Genomic DNA, 6,141 nt, shown 5'->3' on the forward strand with positions numbered 1-6,141 from the left:
TGTCGGGGCACTTTTTCCCTCGCTAGGAGGTTTTTTCCCCCGTGCATTGTATATATGTATATACGCCCAACACTCTAGGGCAAGCTTATCTTTTGTACTTGCACACTATCAATACATCTTCTTGTTGTGTGCTCTTTGAGCTTCTTCTTCTTCAAGCTTTGTGTGCATTCCTGCAACCCTAACGTAACCCTAACTCCAACAATTGGTATCAAAGCAGGTGAGAGCTTCCTCGCCAGTGTCGCCACAGCACCCTCTGCTTCATCTCCTCCATTTGGGATGAGATTTCACAGGCATTGGCAAGGCATCTAATATTTTGGGAGGGCTCAAAGAGCTTGGCGTGCTCAAAATTTTGATCTGAGGTCATTTCAGGGTCCGTTTTTGCATCACAAGAAGGTCCGCACAGGTATTTTCGTCCTTTTTTGCAGAAATTGCAGACGTGTTCATTTCTGCAAAACTGGTGACCATTATTCTATTTTGGGTTGTGTTATACAGCACAAGGTAGTTTCGTGCAGTTTCTCCTCTACAAGGGTAACATTTAGTTCAGGTGCAGTCACTAGCCATGGCTGTCAACAGCGAACTTTCCAAGATGTTGTCTGCAAAGGATAAGTTGGATGGAAACAACTAACCAATGTGGTCTTACATGATGGGTCATGTACTGGTTGCCAAGGGCTTTTGGAATATTGTGCAAGGCATTGATGTACGTCCAGGATCTGTGTCAGATTTTGGTACTGTTGAGGATATTGCAGGTGGTAGTACATTTGCTGCTACAGTGGGAGATGTGGGTTCAAGCACATTTCGTGCTGCAGCTGCCTTGCCCACAGCTGAGCAACTTTGATGGGATGCTAGAGATGCGCAGGCTCACGCCTTAATTGCGCTATCTATCAAACGTACTATGGTCCCACACATTCGCTCAGCTAAGTCAGCAAAGCAAGCTTGGGATATACTTGCTCATTTATATGCGGGACGCAATGAGGCAAATGTTGCCTTTCTGTAACTGCGAAAGCGGTTAAAGTCCAAGCATATGGAAGAAGGTGACTCTATGGACATTTTCCTTACAGAGATCAAGATCTCAAGGAGCAGTTAATTGCTATGGATGAGATTATTCTGAACAGTTCACTTGTGCAGACTGTTCTTGATGGCTTACCAGATTCGTATCAGCCTTTTGCGTCTACATTCAAACTTCTGACAAAGGGTAATCCTGATGCCATTAAGTTTGATGAGCTGGTTGCTATACTACTCTTGCAGAAAGATCAGTCTTGGCAAAATAGGGCAAAGCAATGTGTTGCAGATCAGGCATTTGTGGCTGCTCAAAGAGGCAATTCTAACGTCTCTATGAGTAGTAAGCCGAAAGTTACATCTTCCAAGAGTAGCAATAAGTCTGAAAAGGCTGTTGACAAGGGTAAGAAGAAATTGTTCTGCAAGTATTGTAAGCAGAATGATCACATCATTAAGGATTTTCCAAGGGTCAAGGCAAAGGAGGCAAAGAAGAGAGAAGCAGGGATGGTTGTTGCAAAAGCCCCCACTTCCCCTTCCAATGGTGAATCAGCAAATATTGCGCAGGATGCAGATTGGGCATTTAGTGTACAATGCAGCTACAACCCTTCGTTGCATAGTACATGTATGTCTGTTGTGGATTCACATGTATGGTATTTTGATAGTGGTGCCTCAAAGCATATCACTTTCGCAGTGTGATATGTTTACTTCTCTCAAATCTGCCCCTACAGGGAATTCTATTACATGCGCAGATAACTCCTCTTATCTAGTGAAAAGAGTTGGTCAAATTATATTGTCTGCTGCCAATGGCAATGCTTTCACACTTAGAGATGCTTTGTATGTTCCTGGGATAAGGAAGAACTTGCTATGAGTGTCTGCACTTACTAGGGTCGGCCTAGTTGTCAAGTTTGTAGATGACAGATGTACAGTTCATGATCTCAGTGACGGTGATATGATTGTTGCATCTGGCTCTTTATGTTGAGGGCTATATAGGTTGAATGCTATGATAAATGTGTGGAAGATGTGGCATGTATAGTTTTTGATCTGCAGGCAGTTTCGGATGCAAAACTTTGGCATGCACATTTTGGGCATCTGAACTTTGCCAGTTTGCTGCGATTGCAGAAATCAGATATGGTTTCTATGTTGCCTCGTCTTGAGGCACCTCCTAAACATGTATGTGAAGGCTGTATTTTGGGGAAAATGCAGCGTGCTTCCTTTCCCAAAGATGGTTCTGTGAGAGCTGAACGCAGGTTGCAGCTTGTGCATAGCGATGTTTGTGATCCTATGCAGACTCCTTCTTTTGGGAACTACCTCTACTTCGTGACTTTCATTGATGATTACTCTAGGCATGCATGGGTATATCCTTTGAAGGTAAAGTCCGAAGTGTTTTTGTGCTTCAAACATTTTGTTGTTATGGCTAAAAATGCATCAGCATGTAAAGTGGGCACTCTTCGTTCTGATCAAGGGGGGGGAGTATATGTCAAAAGAATTTAATGCATTTCTGGCTAAACGTGGGATAAAACACCAATGTACAATGCCTTATACCCCTCTGCAAAATGGTGTAGCTGAGAGGAAGAACAGGTCACTTATGGAGATGGCGCGATGTATGGTTAAAAGCCAAGCTTTACCACATGCTTTTTGGATTGAGGCTGTCATGTGTGCCACATATATACTGAATAGGTGTCCCACCAAAGCATTGTAGTCTATCACTCCATATGAGGCTTGGCATGGCTAAAAGCCTTCCGTTGCTCACCTGCGTGTTTTTGGTTGCTTTGGCATACTCTCTTGTGCCGCAGCAACATCGCAGGAAATTGGATGACAAGGCTGTGAAATGTATTTTTGTTGGTTACAGTGCCGAAAGTAAGGGTTATAGGTTGTATCATCCGCAAACTAAGCGTATCTTGGTCAGTCGAGATGTAGTGTTTGTGGAAGATGCTGTACAGCCATTGCTTTCATGTACCAAAGAGACAGGTGTACGCTCACAAGACATGTATGATACTTTGTTGCCTCTATTTTTTGGTGCACCATCACATGTAGAACTAGTTGAGGCAAGTATGCAGCCTATGCGGGCTTCAAATGAGTCCACAGATCAACCTATTTCTGATGCAGATGTGCGTGCTACACTTGATGATGAGAGAACAGAAATTGATGAATCTAGGACAATGCCTAGATGGCTGGTGCAAACTTTACGTGACAGTAAATTGGATGCACCTTTGTCTAGCCGCACTCGTTTTGGCTCTCATGATGCATCTTATGCAACAAATTGTTATGCATTGGCTATTTCTAGTTTGTGTGATGAAGAAGAGCCTGTAACATTTGATGAGGCACAAAATTCAAAAAATTGGATGGCTGCGATGCGCATTGAATATGATGCTATTGTGAAGAATGGCACATGGTCTTTATGTGATTTGCCTTCTGGTAAAAAGGCCATTGGTACCAAAAGGATGTATAAGCTAAAACGTAAGCCATTGATTGCTACAAGGCCCACTACAAGGCCCGGCTTGTTGCTAAAGGTTATGCTCAGGAAAAGGGCATTGACTTTGATGAGACCTTTGCACCCACTTGTCGTATGACGACCATTCGTGTAGCATGTGTGCGTTGGCAGCCCATCATGGTTGGAATGTACATTAGTTGGACATCAAGACTGCATTTCTGAATGGTGACTTGCATGAGGAAGTGTATGTAATATAGCCTCGTGGATTTGATCAAAAAGGGCAGGAAAACAAGGTGTGCAGATTGAAGAAAGCATTGTATGGTTTAAAGCAAGCGCCTCCTGCTTGGTATGAGAAGATTGATGCTTACTTGGCTGCAAAGGGTTTTTAGAACAGTCCAACAGAGAGCACCTTGTATGTGAAACGTGAGGGTGATGTACTTCTGATCATTGTTCTCTATGTGGATGACATGCTGCTCACAGGACCTAATGAGACGCATATTGTTGATTTTAAGGCTGAATTGAATTCAGCTTTTGAGATGTCAGATTTGGGCCTTTTGCATCATTATTTGGGCATTCAGTTTAAGAAATGTGATGGAGGTATTGCTTTGTGTCAGACAAAGTATATCGAGACATTGCTGCGTAGATTTGGCCTCAAAGATTGTAAGCCTATTGCTACACCCATGGAGACAGGTTTACACTTGAGCATTCATGATGCCGGAGACTACTTTGATGTCATACTCTATCAGCAGGTTGTGGGGTGCCTTATCTATGTATGCATTTCAAGGGCCGATATTCAATTTGCGGTCTCACAGGTGAGAAAATTTATGCATAGCCCAGGGTCTAAGCATTGGCAGGCAGTTAAGTGTATCTTTCGCTACTTGAGTGGTACCCGGCACTTTGGGTTGTTTTATCCCAAGGGGGGATCATTGCCGCCATATTTGCATGCTTTTTCAGATTCTGATTGGGCTGGATGCTACGACACCCGCGTGTCCACGAGTGGTTTTTGCTTCATGCTTGGCAGCTCATGCATATCATGGTTGAGCAAGAAGCAGCCTACTGTGGCCACTTCTAGTTGTGAGGCTGAGTACAGGGCAGCTTTCACAGCTACGGTTGAGTGTGTTTGGCTCAGATGCCTTGTGGCTGATTTGGGTATTGGACAAGAGACTGTCACCACCATCTACACTAACAGTCAGAGCGCATTGGCAGTTGCGAGAAATCTAGTATCTCATGCTCGCACAAAGCACATTGAGGTGCATTATCACTATGTTAGGGAGAGACTCTCTGCAGGAGAGATCAGCTTGGTCTAGTGCCAACACAGAACAACCTTGCAGATCTATTCACAAAGGCCTTGCCTCGTGAGAAGTTCAAAGCTTTTCGCAAAGCTTTGGGCTTGCTTCCCTTTGTGGATTGATCACATCCCATAGGGCTAGGCACTTTCCTCTACATTGAGTGCCAGCTCTTGTTCACCGCATTACTCCCGGGGGGGATTTGTTTATATATGAGAGGTAGTGATGTGTGTGAACACACTTAGGACCGCCGGGGCACTTTTTCCCTCGCTAGGAGGTTTTTTCCCCCGTGCATTGTATATACGCCCAACACTCTAGGGCAAGCTTATCTTTTGTACTTGCACACTATCAATACATCTTCTTGTTGTGTGCTCTTTGAGGTTCTTCTTCTTCTTCAAGCTTTGTGTGCATTCTTGCAACCCTAACGTAACCCTAACTCCAACACAACTCAAGGTCCAACTTCACACTGCTGAAATCAAAAGCTATGGAAGAGCGGATGCATCAATGCGAATCGGGTTAGCTACATCACGAGTGACTCATATACATGCAAGTTAGGAGTTGATCCGTACAAGGCAAGACCTCACAGAATCCAATACGGCTAATAGAACCTTGAGGGAAGAAAATTTAGAGCTACAGATTCAGTTAGAGAAATTGAAGCAAGAGCTAGAGAAACAACAACTGCAACAAGATAGGCCAATCTCACCACAACCTTTATCTCCTATCATAGAGACTCATCATGTGGATCCAACGCCTATGCCACCACCATCGAGTCATGCATAGGAAGGTACAAGAGAAGAGCCATAGAGGGAAGCTGAACAAAGAAGAACATACACACTCCAGGAACAATGCAAATTCACAATCTCCCAAGAATTGTTTTTAGAATTGAACAGAAGGCAAAATGATTGGTACTTCTATGAAAGAGAGATCTTGGAGCTCAGTTGCCTCATTCCATATGAGTAGTTTCTGAAGGATAACATGATAATGAGCAGTGCAATGCTCAGAGCAAAGATTGAAAAAGATAGTGTTGATTGGGAGTCCATGTACCTGGAACATGCTCAAGGAGGATACACAGTGCCAGAGAACATGCTGAGTCGAGAAGTATTGGAGTTCTAGCCCACCGCCTAGCGGAAGGAGTGCTTCAAAAGGTCCCCTCCAGAAATGCGCATTTATCCAACATATTGCCCAACTCGACGAAGATATTCATGGTAGAATTCGAGAAGAAACGCAAATGGAATCCAATGTTGCTGAACTTTCCATATATGGCTTCTCCAAAAATCTACGAAGTGATCAACGATAAGTGGCTAGTCAAGCGTAGTGAGAAAGCCATAACATATTTTCAAGGAGTGCCAAACTTTGCAGTGCAGATGTTTTGCAAGTTCTTAAGTATGCTAGTTACACTCCTTACTTGTTTTGCAAATGAAAAGTTGA

At 43.6% G+C, this 6,141-nt stretch overlaps 1 pseudogene; it reads left to right on the top strand.

Moving 5' to 3' along the window:
- Positions 1-559: 559 nt before the first annotated feature.
- LOC147613494 (uncharacterized) lies at positions 560-1,864 on the top strand (annotated as a pseudogene).
- Positions 1,865-6,141: the final 4,277 nt, after the last annotated feature.

This window comes from Cibotium barometz, chromosome 43, assembly GCF_041138505.1.
Source record: "Cibotium barometz isolate CiBa-2024 chromosome 43, ASM4113850v1, whole genome shotgun sequence".
Classification (NCBI taxonomy): domain Eukaryota; kingdom Viridiplantae; phylum Streptophyta; class Polypodiopsida; order Cyatheales; family Cibotiaceae; genus Cibotium; species Cibotium barometz.